Below are 13298 nucleotides of genomic sequence, written 5' to 3'. Positions count from 1 at the left end.
AAGCCCAGGACCCAGGGCAGGCCTTTTCCAAGAATAATATGTTGTGGGGCCTGAAGGCCTCCCAGCCCCCTTGGGCTTTGTTTGCCTAAACACTGCTATGGAGGATGCTAAAGATAAGGTGGGGCGGAAACCAGCCCAGGTGCAGCCGTCTGATAGCCAATCAAGAGGCTTCTGTACGGAAAATTCCCCTCTGAGTCATGGAACACATCTTTTTGAAACATTATTTTGAAACATGTTTTTTAGGGGAGAATGTTTCCAAGTTGACAGTAGTACACCCACCTGTTTGTATAGTTCAGCCCTCCTCAAATTTTTTGGTCTTAGGAAACTTATGCTCTTAGAAATGATTGATGACCCTGAAGAGCTTCTTATAGTGTAGGTTGTATCTATCAATATTTAACCTACTAGAAATCAATTAAAACTGAGAAATATTTTCCGTATTTACTTATTAGTTCATTAAAAATAACAATAATAAACCATTACATCAACATAAGTAACATATTTTTATGAAAAATAACTGTATTTTCCAAAATAAAAATAAAGAGAGAGAAGAATAGCACTGTTTTACATTTTTACAAATCTCTTTAATGTCTGGCTTGAGAGGAGACAGCTAGGTTCTTGTGTCTGCTTCCACATTCAGTCGAATGAATTGGTGGTGATATCACAAGTCACATAGCCTTTGAGAAATATCACCATACTCATGAGGGACAACGAAATTTACAACAGTGAGTAAAGGCTTGTATTGTTATCAAAACAGTTTCGACCTTGTGGGCCCCCTGAAAGTTCATGAGGATCCTTGGCATACACTTTGGGAACCACTGGCCAGTTTGTCCACCCTTTCCATCTTGTTTCTTGGTTCTCACATGGACGGGATTTTATGTAGAGACATATTGGAATATTTTTCTTTGTGAACAAAACTTACCAATAGTGGTTCTTAATACTGCTTTTATAATGCTCAAAAAGAAATACGTTGTTGAAGCTGCACATGAATAGATAGTCTTCTTTTGCAAATATTTGTGTATTGAATTATCTTCATAAATTGAATTTGGTCTCATGTTTATTCTTTCAAGACAACATTTTATTTCAAAAAGCCTGTGCCTTCTGGCAATAAAAAAAGGAGTCCAGGAATTGGTACAATGGTAGTAGGATGTGTGACACCCGCCTGCCTGGGGACATGGTTACTTTGGGAAATGGGTAGTTTCGATTAACCATGGGGGATGGTGTGTCACAGAACAGCAGCTGGATTTAGCTTGCCAATATACGTCAAAAATGGACGAGCATCCCTTATGGAATGTGCGTTGAAGACTAAGGATAAAAGGGGAAAAGAAATTTGTCCCTGACCTTGTGGGTAATACAGTAGTCCCCCCTTATCTGCGGTTTTGCTTTCTGGGGTTTCAGTTACCCAAGGTCAATGATGTTCTGAAAACATTAAATGGGAAATTCCAGAAATAAGCAAGTCAAAAGTTTTAAATTGCAGGCTGTTCTGAGTAGCTTGATGAAATTTTGCACCATCCTGCTCCATCCCATCTGCGACATGAATCATTCCTTTGTCTAGTGTATCCATTCTGTGTATGCTATTCTCCTGTTAGCCGATTGGGTAGGAAAAAACACAGTACAGTATACATAGGGGTTGGTACTCTGTGGTTTCAGGCATTCACTGGGGGTCTTGGAACATATCTCCTGCAGATAAGGAGGGACTACTGTATAAACACTCTGTGAAAATACAGGGTGTGTGTGTGTGTGCATGTGTTGTGGATGTGTGTGCATGGGTATGTGTGCAGGGGTGCCTATGCAAGTGTGTTTTGTACATGGTTGTGTGTGTGTGTGTGTTGAGGGGTGATGAAGCACTGGTATGCAGTATTGTGAAATACACATTTTTATGATATAAGTACAATGTTTCTAGAGAAAATATAGCTTATTCTATTAAAGTTACTTCGGTCTTAATAATATGCCAATGGAAAATCTACATATTCTGCCTTCATTTATGGATAACTTGCCTCTTCCCTCTATGTTCATGCATAATTATTTTTCAGATTTGAAAAAGAGTTTCTCTGGGTCAACTGAGTCTTACATTCCATTCTCTGGTTTAATGGGAATTGTGAGATGAAGTACACATCAGAACTCTCCTCTTTTGAGGTGTATAGGGCCTGGGCCTTTGCGCTGTGCACAGCTGTCCTTTGGTCAGCATTGATGACAAATACATCCTGATTTGAATGGGTGTGTACAAATAAAGGAGCGTTAGATGAGGTTGATCATTCTCTCATTGTGTGGCTGACCTTTCTATTACACCTCTGTGAACATTTAAAAGTTAATTCACTTTCACATAGAAACTAATCAAAATGTATATATTCTAACATACCAAATAAGAATTAAAATATTTCCTTTAGATTTTGAAATTTGAGTCATTCTTCATATCTTTGCAGTTAATGATCACATTTGCCATTTTGATCTTAAATTTTAAGTTGAAAAAATATTCCTTTGAGTTTTAAAAATTTACTTCTAGGGGCCAGCCTAGTGACGTAGTGGTTAAGTTTGTGTGCTCTGCCTCAACAACCCTGGGTTCACGGGTTCGGATCCCTGGCGTGGACCTACACACCGCTCATCAAGCCATGCTATGGGGGTGTCCCACATATAAAATAGAGGAAGATTGCCACAGATGTTAACTCAGGGACAATCTTCCTCAAGCAAAAAGAGGAAGATTGGCAACAGGATGTTAGCTCAGGGCCAATCTTCCTCACCAAAAAATTAAAAAATTTACTTCTAGATGTAAAAACTCCTTCAAGAATTATTGTCTGTAGACTTGATTATTATTTTAATAGAAGTACTAAATGCCACAACTAGAATTTCCATTATAATATATAATCTCATACATTCTTAAATAATGATACTGACCTTAGAATTTCCCATAGGTAGAAGAATCTCCTCACCGAGGGGATTACTTCTCCATCTGGAATGGCTGCAGGCTCTCTCTGTCCTTCTGGGTCAGTGCTGTCCCTAGCAGCTTTTCTTCTCTTTTGGTGATAACTTCATCCTGGCCATGGACTGAGTATCTCCTTTCCACAGCTGTGTCAGGGCCCCTTGGAAATCTAATGTACCCTTTCATTCTTACACTTCCTGATACCGTTTCTGCCCACACACTCAACAAAGTCCTCCACTGCACTTTTTCTATTTCATTGCTTGCTCCTATTCCTCTTCTTCATCTCTTGTCAGAGCCTGTTCCTAGTTTTCAATTACCCTCCCAAAACACCTCCTTCTGGCCTTCTGGTGGGCTCCCTTCCAGGGCCCATGCTCAAGCACGGGAGGCATGGCCAGTGGACTGGCATGCAGACTGTAGAGTGTGTGTGTTTCCATGGGTTATGATGCACCGCCCTGGGGGTGCTGATGTAGCCTGTTTCTCCTGTAGCCTGCTTCGTCTAGCCCCTGATTTCCAAAAAGCAGTTTCACTAGCGGCATTGTGCCACCTGCCTCTGTACATATCTTTCCATTTCCAGAGAGATTTCTTGCCAATAAACTCCGAAATGGAACAGAGACCAAAATAAGTTCTACCAGGTGATAAGACCTTCCAAAATGGGACACACAGGTTACATCTCTGTGTAATTTATTGTTCACAATTATATCTATCCTTTTTTTTGTCTACTTGTAAATGTCCAGAAAGGATTAAAGAACTGAAATTCCAAGTTCCTGCGCTGGAAGAGGGGATATATATCTCATAATATGGTCTTGAAGCAACCTAAAGGGAGTTAATGATCTTTGTGAAGTGGGGGAGGTTAGTTTTTCAATTATAACAAACATTTTGCAGAGTAAACATTGTAAGCTAATGAACCTCCTTAAATTCCAACATGTCACGGATTCGTACAGCTGCAAATTAGAAATAGCAGTGTGCTGCTCTAGAACACCCAGCGCAGTGCTTAGAGTCTACCCATCGAGTTAATTGCATGAAAAATCTCTGCAATTGTTTTATCAGCCCGGATAGTACAAGGAAATGACTATTTCAGTCCAGTAGAGTGCAGAGGGTGGACCAGCAGACAGAGGGAAGAAAAGGGAATCCCAGGAGATGATGGGAAGTCAAAATGAGGACAGAAAATGAGGATGCAGTTACGACCTAGCCGGGGACTTAATCATTCTTGGGTAAGGATTTTGCCAATGGCATAGCACAGTATATTTTTTAATTTAATCATTTGTACTAAATATGGGTTACCAATTGTTAGTCAGTTTGGTTCAGTTTATTGAGCACCGATAACTGTGCCATGGGATGCGTTAAGCATGGCATCAGACATCACTCCTGCCCTTGGGGAGCTAGGTCCAGTTGAGAGGAAAGACTATGATGCAGTGCAGGGCCATAGGGCAGCGGGAAGCGCAGGACACTCAGAGAGTAAAGGAGCCCCTCGTTCAGCTTGGGACTTAGGATGGTAGACAAATGGGGACCAGTTGGGGGAGGCTTGCCAGACCAAGGGACAGTGAGTGCAATCACTGGGGTGTGGACAGCCTGGTGGGGCTTTTACTGCAAGTCAGTTAATGCTGCTGGCGCCTGAGTAATCGAAGGAGGAGAGGAGGGTATGGGGGCAAAACTGGCAGAACGACTGTGACATGTGGCTGAGGGGGGCAGGTGGGACTAGGGATCCTAGCGTGTCTGAGCGAATTCTGAGGATGTGACAGGATGAGGCAGTGAAGGAGGAGGAGAATCAAGGGAGTGTGGTCTCTGTTTTGGTGTATTTACTAAGATTGGTGATGCGTAACTCTTCTAGGAACAGGTAGCTTATCCACTACGTAAAGGCTACCTGAAAACAGATCTGAAAATCAAATATGAGAAAGTCAAACCACAGGCCCCTATGTTAACAAGGAAGTATTATTCCCAGAGAATTAGATTTCAAAAATACACTTAATATACTCACCTTTGAGAAATGATGCTTGATAATATACTTCCAGCATGTCGTTCCTTTTTTCTGTTTTTTTTCTTCACTACTGAACGCAATCAATCAAGGTTAACTCTAGTGAATAAAGAATTGTCATTTTTACCAAGTTTAGAGATCTTCATCTTCATCTCTACTGTATTAATTTATGAGAATTAACTTATGTATCATTATCAATGGTATCTATTTTCACCCGTATTTATTTTTTAATTTTTTTTTTAAAGATTGGCACCTGAGCTGACAATTGTTGCCAATCTTCCGTTTTTTCTTTTTCTGCTTTTTCTTCCCAAAGCCCCCCAGTACATAGTTGTATATTTCAGTTGTGGGTTCTTCTAGTTGTGGCATGTGGGACCCCGCCTCAGCGTGGCGTGACAAACGGTGCCGTGTCTGTGCCCCGGATCCGAACCAGCGAAATCCTGGGCAGCCAAAGCAGAGCCTGCGAACTTAACCACCCGGCCATGGGGCCGGCCCCTTTATTTTTTAACTTATTTATTATTCTTTCATTCATTTGCAGTGAGAAGATCACTTCATTTCTTTTTTCCTCTGAACACTGCCTTGCTCAAGTATTTTTTTTTAAAGAAATGATATATTACAGATATATCTATTTATATAGATACAGGTAACGTACCCTGTGAACCCGATTCCATTTCCCTCCTTTTTCTCCAGGGAGAACCACTATCCTTAAGTTCATGTTTTTGTTGCCCTTGTACATTCTTATACTTTAACTGCTGGTCTCTGTGTGCGCGCTCGGTACTGTTTTTGTTTTATATAAATGCTACTGCATTACATCCACCCTTCTGTAACTTGCTTTTCTTCCTCCATATTGTATTTCTGATATTGATCTGTATAACTCATGTATTTTATTCATGTTAACTGCTGTATAGTATTTCTTTATATGAATATACTAAAATGTTTTATACATCTAATTCCCAATACCCATTCAATACCATTTACTATTTTTAAGTAGTAAAAGTAGCTATTTGAACATTACAAAATTAGCTTTAATGAGCCTTCTGGTATACCTCTCTTTATACACTTGGGCTAGCGTCTCTCTAGGGCATACACCTAGGAGTAATGCTGCTGGCTCCTGGGATAGGAGCATCCTCAACTTGACTCAGTCTTGTTTCATCATCTCTAGCATAGTTGACGTAGTTATACTCCCACCAGAAATGTATGAGGGGGCCTCTTTAAACTTAGAATGGTCAAACGTTAACATTTTACCAGTCTGATGGCCACAAAAGCTGTCCGATTCTTTAGCTCTTCTTTCCCGCTCCTCTAAGCACCTTTCATCCATTCAAAAAAAGTTCCTTGCATCTGAAAAAAACACAACAAACAAAAACACGCTTGTATATTTTCAAAACTGGTGCACACTTTCTCTTACTGCTGAATGCAATGCTCCTTTTCACAAATGTTTCAAATGTTATGTAATGCAGTCTTTTTATGACCAATTATTGAAACAAATAGTTTACCTTTCAACTGAGTTTTTTATACTTTCAAAAGATGAGAAAATGTGTTCTGCAACCCCTGCCTTCAGCTAAACACATGTATGAGTCTTTCTGAGAAGCATCATTTACCGCAAATAATTTGAGCTGGGATATATTGTGCAAAGTTGGAGAATAATGGGATATCCAGGAATCTGTTATATAGAAAGTTGAATAAGTGTAGGAAGAGTGTTCAAAATACAATGGCCTCAAACCACAACAAGTGGCTACTGAATAATAACCAGACAAACTTGGGACAGCTACACTCAGCGAAAGAGCAAACACATTTGTAGCATAGCAAATAAAACGATAATACTCCTGAAAGAAGAGCGGGCTCTTTTCTGCGACTTTGGTCTATAGAATAATCTTCGTGTCAGACAATAAGGACAAGAAGCTCTGGTGAGGCAGTACCGGTTGTTTCCTTCTCCCCAGCTGAAGTTGTGTACATGGATAACAATTTATCAGCAGTTGCATATTCGATGCCAAGAAAAAACCCCCACAAGCATCAAATGTACACGCATGGAAGATACCTGTGTAATTACTTGCACAAGAAATAAGATGAGTTAAAGCAAGAAGAAAAAGTGAAAACCTTAAAATAGTATAAATAACTACTGGGCATTTAAGTAATTCTTTTCAAAAAGAAAGACAGAATTAAAGATTCAACAGTAATATAATTCTATTCCTTCTTAAATATTTCAGTAAAAGAAAATCTTAGTGATTCTTAACTATAATTATAATTTATACAGGAAAAAGCAAGACGAATATCCCGAATAGTTATAGCTGCTATGTGGTATTCACCACCAGCCCTACCAATTTGCCACTACACAATTCACACTTATGCAAACACACACTCTAATGTGCCACCATCACTACACGCACCCCCGCCCCAAACACACACTCACACCCAACATAATATCTCCAATATTTTGGACGAAAAAAGCAAGCAAATGGCTGCACAAATTATGACCTTACAAGAATGGTATAGCCAGAATGGTGAGCCAGTTTATTTAATTACCGTTGAGCATCCATTAATACATTATGTAACTCACCTCACACCATTTTTCAAAAATTGCTAAATAGATTTCATTTCTGTATATTCCTTGCATGTTTCACTCTGATGGGCTTGTTCTGCATTCTTCTTCCTCCCGTATTGCTTGTAGCATCCATCTTACTTTTATTCTCTTTTATAATATTATACTTCTTATTTTCTATGCTAGTGCATTTTAAGTCAATTTCTAGCCCTATTTGAAAGACAGTTAAGATTTTCAAGGTCAAAACATTGCCTGCTATACTGATGTGAAATCTATGTAATAATGTTCAAAAATTTTCAATAAAAAAATTGAACTTACTGGTTTAAATTCCAAATGAGAAAGAAATGTCTTCCACAGACCCTTCATAGACAATATTTTAAATATACATACATTTTATCCACAAAGAATTTTATATATGGTTATGACAGAACAATTTTGTCTCATTTAACTGATTTACTAGTCGTCAGTCAAATTGGCATAATTAGTTGTGCTTTTAAATAATTCCGTGTAGCATTTAGAAATATATTAAATGTATATAAATATACATGTATCTATGTATCTTTATAAATCTGCAGGCTACAGCCCAAATTAAATGTTTCTATAAGAGTTCCTCATGTAAAAGAAAATTGTATTATTCCTTGTTTCTCTTTTCAGACTTCACAAGATGCAGAAAATAAAAAGTTATCAAGTTACCCATATAATTAAAATAACAATATGATGTTTCTAAAATAGTTCTAATTTGAAAAACTTATACTGTTTTATAAACATTATTTTGGATCCATTTTACATGAAATTAAAGAGGTAAAAACCTAGCCCTTAGAAAAGAGAAAATAGACTAAAAAAGGGAATGAAGAGACAGAGTTACAAAAATACCCAACTGTGTAATTTGAGAGACTGCCATGAAAACCAGTCGAAACCAGGGAAATAAACGGAGAAAGCTGTAGAAAAGATGTGAGCATCCCAGCAGATTTGAATTGACCTGGATCCTCATAAAGCTTAGACTGGAGAGCTTCTCCCTTGCAGGGGGCCCCTGAGAGCTCCAGGAGCTTCTGGGTGTTCCAACGGCCATAATGCGTCTCTGGAAAAAGGGCCTCAAACCTTCAAGGCTCTAGTAATTTGCTGTGGTTTCTTTTCTCCTTCTAATAAATCTTCACATTTGTTCTTAATTCTGTATTCATAACTTCATGTTTTTTTACTCAGAGTTCTCTCCAAATACAATTGCCAGCTGTATTAGTCTGCTAGCGCTGCCATAACAAATACCACAGACTGGTTGGCTTAAACAACAAAAACTTATTTTCTTACGGTTCTGGAGGCTAGAAGTCCAAGACCAAGGTGTTGGCAGCGTTTGTTTCTTCTGAGACCTCTCTCCTTGGCTTGTAAATGGCCATCATCTCCTTGTGACTTCACGTGGCCTTCCCTCTGTGCATGTCTGAGTCCAGATTTCCTCTTCTTATAAGGACATCGGTCATATTGAATTAGGGCCCATTCCAATGACCTCGTTTTAACTTAACTACTGCTTTGAAGAGGCTGTTTCCAAATAAGGTCACAATTTGAGGTACTGGGGGCTAGAGCGTCAACCTAGGAATTTGGGGAGGACACAGTTCAGGCCACCACACCAGATTTAGCCAATAAAAATACACGACTCCCACTTAAAGTGGAATTTCAGGTGAGCAGTGAATAATTCTATAATATATGTATGTCCTATGCAGTATTTGGGACATATATATACTAAAAAAAAAAATTATTCACTGTTTTTCTCTGTCTCACACCATGCTCATGCACCGGCATCTACAGGGAGGTAGCCGCCGCACCATAACTGAGCATGCGCCCACACCCTAACGGTGAAGGGTGCGTGTCCTGAGAAACCCAGGACACTCAGCCCAGGGTGGGGTGTGTCTTGAAACTCAGCATGTTCATGGGGGTTCGGAAGCATTACAAGGCACTTCTGAAGGTGCTGAGTTGCGTTTTTAATAAGTGACAGTTCTTAAGAAACCAGAGAAGTTCTCTAATAAGGGATTTCAGGCGTCAAGAAGAGCTGACTAGGAAAATCTCTGCATGTGGAGAAATTTCCCTAAAAGCACGTCAGGTCAGGAATCCCCCACACTGCCTGCGCTGGCTGCCGATCATGATGACAAGAACACTAGTGCTACTATTTGAGTGCTATTGTTGAGTGGGAATGAGTGCTCACAATGTCACAGGCGCCGTGCAGAGTACTTGACAACACTTCTGCGAGGCAGGTGCTATCATTGTCCCTTTTATTCAGGTGGGGAACACGGAGGCTGAAAGAGCTTTAAGAAGTTGCTCAAAGTCAAGCAGGTTCATTCCCAGGAGGGTGTGAGGCCTCCTTCCTGTCTGCTGGCTTTGGCGACGGGTCCACCGCGGGCCTTTGAAGGTTTCGATCCAGCTGTCTGGGCTGACAGCAGGCCCGCGTCTGCTCTGCCCACTCACCACCTTCCTTCTTCACCCTGCAGGCAGACATCTGGCAGAGGGAAGACCCTAGGGGCTCCTTTAGGGCTTTAGCTCTTGGACCACTTAGAAGGGGATATGGGGAAATGCTCCAAAGCCTGGTCAAAACAGAAGAGTTTGGGTCTCCTTCTTAAAAGGTATGTGGAATTTACACACCTTCTTTCTCTCTGTAATTTTCTTAAAAACAAAACCAAAAACAGAAAGAGGTGGGATACAGTCTCAGTGACAGAAATGAATGAACAAGCCACGGCATTGCAGAGTCTTTTTTTTTTTTCCCCAATCACATATATCCCATCCTTTGGTCCAGGGATTTGAACCAACTGTTTAGGTGATAGAAAATACTAAATTAACTGTGACTTAGCTTAAGCATCTAGACAAGAATGTGATCCGGCAGTAAGGCATTCCAATCCAGCCTGGTTGAGCTAACCCATTTCTCCTCTTTCTCTCTCGTCCCAACCACCAACCTCACATGTTAGGCTCCTCTGTAAGGGTGCCTGCCTTGTGTAAGTGCTAGAAAACCCAACTTCTACCGGGGTTCCTCACATTTTTACGAAACAGGCCTTAAACCACCTCTCTCTCTAGTTAAAAGCCTTTGTTAATGATCATAGTAGTGTACACTTTGTGAATTTAAACCCATTGTGAATTTAATGTGGTCTAATAAGCTTTGCTGAGGAAAAAACTGTTCTTGGCTCACAGAACCACATTCACTGCTGTCACCAGCCAGCTTTTAATTACATGCTTTTGATTACCAGGGCAACGAGGGGAGAGACTGGGTCCTCTGGATGACCTCATTGCCACCAATAGAAAAACAAGAAAAATAACAGGCATTCCGTCTTAAAGGGAGCATGACTTTTATCCCGTAGGATGGTACATTTGTAGAATGACTTTATCTTGATAACGTTGCTGGATAGTAACTGTTTCCTAATTGGCTCCTGTCTCTGTTTTGACTTTGAACTGCTTGAGAAAAGAGGCTGTATTCTTTTCTTTGGAATTCTTTGCTCTGCCAACACACACAAACACACACACACATGCCACGTTACCTAATACACTACTTTATGCTGAGTTAGGATTTATTCTTCCTTAAACCAGTTGGCATAGAAATGCTGAATGTTTCAGGAAAGAAACCAGCGGCTTAGAAGCTTCAAGGGATCAGATGTAGGGAGAAGTCAGATTTTAATCTCCAGGGAAGCAAGAATTTGCCTTGAAGAACTGAGATCGCAGTTGGGCACTTGGAAGGACTAGGTTTTGACAACAGAAGCAATAGAGATCTCTGGATTCAGAAGAAGGTAGAAGACCTGGTTTGCCAGAAGCCTCTGATGTCCTGTAAGGGAGAGTATCCAGGTGTGGCAGAGGCTGTGGGTGCCCCACCCATATCCCTGGGTCTTTGCCACCTCAGTGCACACTATCTGGGCATCCACAGGCCAGAGAACCTGAATTTCTTTTCTGAGCTTTTCTCTGAGTGGTGAAGGCCACTTTGCCCACCTGGGAAACAGGCCAGAAATGCCAGGAAATTAACACCCCTGGGACCCTCAACCAATGACGGGCTAGAGTTGGCATTAGGTATTAGATAGCTATCCTTCCTAAAGAAATGTCCAGACAATCATATAACAATGTTTTCTATTATTTCTCATGATTCTGTAGGTGAGAAATTCAGGCAGGGCTCTGCCAGGCAGTTTTGGTCTCTGTAGCCTTGGGTCACCAGCTCACTTGCCGTCAGCTGGCAGCTAGATAGCTGCAAGGCCCAAGAAGGCCACCTTCACATGTGGGGCCCTTGGGTGCTCCTCTAGGCGGCCTCTTTCTCTCCACATGAGCCTCGTTATTTAGTAGTAGCCTATTCTTTACACGATGGCAGCTGGCTTCCCTGGAGAGCAGGAGAGTGGAGGTTTCTGGGTCTCTTACTGGCTCAGAACTTGCCCAGCCTCATTTCTGCAACCGCCTGAGGGTAGAAGCAAGTCACCAGCCGCCCCAGCCTGAGGGGAGGACAAGAAGAGCCTGCCTCTCGCTATGAGGAAGGACAGTCCTGCAGCTCCAGGCTGGGAGGCTGTCTTCCACAGGGCATGAATGTCTAGCTCCCTCACCTGTCAGACCTCATGAGGTGATTCCGTGGCATGACTGAGGGTGGAAACTCGCTGACTTCTCTCTTTCCTGCCTCACTCCCTTGACCGTGTTTCCTGGGATCACATCCCAAAGAAACTGCTTGAACTCAGTGCCTTTTCACAGACTCTGCTTCTGGGGAGCTTGAACCCAGACCCCAGGGATCAGAGATGCTGAAGTCAGCAAAAATAAAGTCCTCCTAGCTCTGGTCCACTTTCCAGTTGAAAGCTCTGAGTGGGACTAGGGGACAGATGAGAGAAACTTACAACAATTTGCTCTTTTTCCCTATTTTACAGCTCTCAGGATAAACTTAGTGGGTTGGGTAAGGATTTTAAAAGTAGGAATGTTACCTGTGTCTCCTTTTCTGTCATTGACAGCTTCCTGGGAACCAGAATGTTGGCAGCATCCCCTCCACAACCTGCTTTGGAAACAGGGCACCGTGGGTCGCTCTCCACTAAGAGGCTGTGAAGATTCACGACAAATCCTGCTATCACCCATCGTTGGGTTAGAAATCGTGTCTCCTGTCTCGAGCATGATGACTAGTAATTTAGGTGTGTGATGCTCATGACACGGGCTTGTTTTATTGTTTGATTCTTTAAGTTGGGAGAAAAAATCCAATTGTACTGTGCTCAAGAGATTGTTGTATTTTTTATATTTTAGCAGACTTTTATATAAGAAATGAACCTCAATTCCAAGAAAACTACCTCTGAGCGATTGGGATGTTAGCTCCCAAGGGCTTTGGTTAATTCCCAGCTGTGTTTTCATTGCCAAGAGCCAGGTCCCAGCACGCAGCAGGCACTCAATGAACATTAATAAATAAGTGAGTCCCTATGTTTGGGGAGAGTTGACTAATGGCAAAGATAACCCTTCTGTAGCTTCCTCTGCACCCTCCACATCGTTTTACAGATAATATTGCAGGGAATAAAGATATGCTAAAGAGGAATAATTATTTTCTGGTACTGATGGAGAACTCAGAGTGTAGAAAAAATTTATATCTACACTATTGAGATACAGGAAATAAACTGTTAAATATTTAATGTGAGGAGATTTGGAGATTCAAAGAAAAGAAAGGAAGAGGAATATTTTCAAAAATTATTCATAGCTAATACAAATCTAAAAGGAAAGTTAAGAACCACCATTGTTGAACAGATTCATATTTTCTTTAACCTTGACCATCTAGAATTCTACTTTGTAAATTTAATTCATTGAGCTTTTGATAGGAGAAAGGCAACTGTGGTCTCAAAGTTGCATATGAGGGAAATCCAGAAGTAACACAGCAAGAGAAAGTGACCATGATCTTTAAAAGATGAGGATGCTCT

General features: G+C 41.0%; 1 long non-coding RNA gene across 2 annotated transcripts; it reads right to left on the bottom strand.

Annotated features, from left to right (window-relative positions):
- Positions 1–424: 424 nt before the first annotated feature.
- LOC139077248 (uncharacterized) lies at positions 425–8846 on the bottom strand. Of its 2 annotated transcripts, none has more exons than XR_011529599.1 (3): positions 8722–8846; positions 6129–6221; positions 425–4985 (listed from the first exon to the last, which is right to left on the bottom strand). It is a non-coding gene; the product is annotated as an uncharacterized lncRNA (long non-coding RNA). The 2 variants fall into 2 exon arrangements; XR_011529600.1 differs by lacking the exon at positions 8722–8846 and adding an exon at positions 7438–7629 and having other exon boundaries at positions 2023–4985.
- Between the last annotated feature and the right edge of the window lie 4452 nt (positions 8847–13298).

The sequence above is a fragment of the Equus przewalskii genome, chromosome 19, assembly GCF_037783145.1.
Source record: "Equus przewalskii isolate Varuska chromosome 19, EquPr2, whole genome shotgun sequence".
Classification (NCBI taxonomy): Eukaryota; Metazoa; Chordata; class Mammalia; order Perissodactyla; family Equidae; genus Equus; species Equus przewalskii.
This window is presented reverse-complemented; position numbering and strand designations above follow the sequence as displayed.